Consider the following 770-nt stretch of genomic DNA (forward strand, 5'->3'; position numbering starts at 1 on the left):
GATCTCCTGCTGAGAGTGGTGCTTTGGATGTGTGAGGCTGAGGCATTCCTTTTTGTTCCATTTCTCATAGTTGTATCCGCTGTAGTTTTTGTGGTATGGAAGGCATGGCAGATTTGCTACAGTGTTCTGAAGCAATTTTGCCATAATCAGACCACAAGCATTTGTGGTCCTGGGGTTTTTTTGTCTTGAGAGGAAGGATGATCAGGGGTGCTTCTGACACTTCTAGGAATTACATTGTTAATCCCTTCAGAATTTACGTTACAAAATTAAGAAAAGTCATTTGGCTGGAGCATTTTGCTATTTCTTGATAGGCTGCTATTGTGAACTGAACTTTTAAGAAATGTCACTAGATGACAGTGATTAAAGCTCTGAAGCTCCTGCTCTACCTCAGTCCCAGTGAGCTTTGCCAAGGCGTGGGAGCTGTGTACACAGGGAATGACCTCCTCCTGCTGACTGTGGGCCTGTACGAAGAGCTTGGAAAAGCAGAGAGGGGGGGAAAGGTGCTGAACGGAATCAGAAGAAATCCAAACTGTTCACAAATATTTTGCCTTGGTTGCTGCTGGTTTTTTTTTTTTGTTGTTTGTTTGTTTTTTTAATACTTACATTTGCAGAAGGCAGCGATTAAAAACTCGAACAAGAACTTTTGTAAGCTGTCGGTGAAACTAGTACCGATTTTCACGCTTCTGAAGGGGGCAAAGTCCTCCGGCCACCACCGGCTGGGGCCATCCGCGGAGCCGCCCGGGGGGGGCAGCACAGCTCCCCGCACGCAC

The sequence above is a fragment of the Corvus brachyrhynchos genome, unplaced genomic scaffold (genome assembly GCF_000691975.1).
Source record: "Corvus brachyrhynchos isolate BGI_N302 unplaced genomic scaffold, ASM69197v1 scaffold106, whole genome shotgun sequence".
NCBI lineage: Eukaryota > Metazoa > Chordata > Aves > Passeriformes > Corvidae > Corvus > Corvus brachyrhynchos.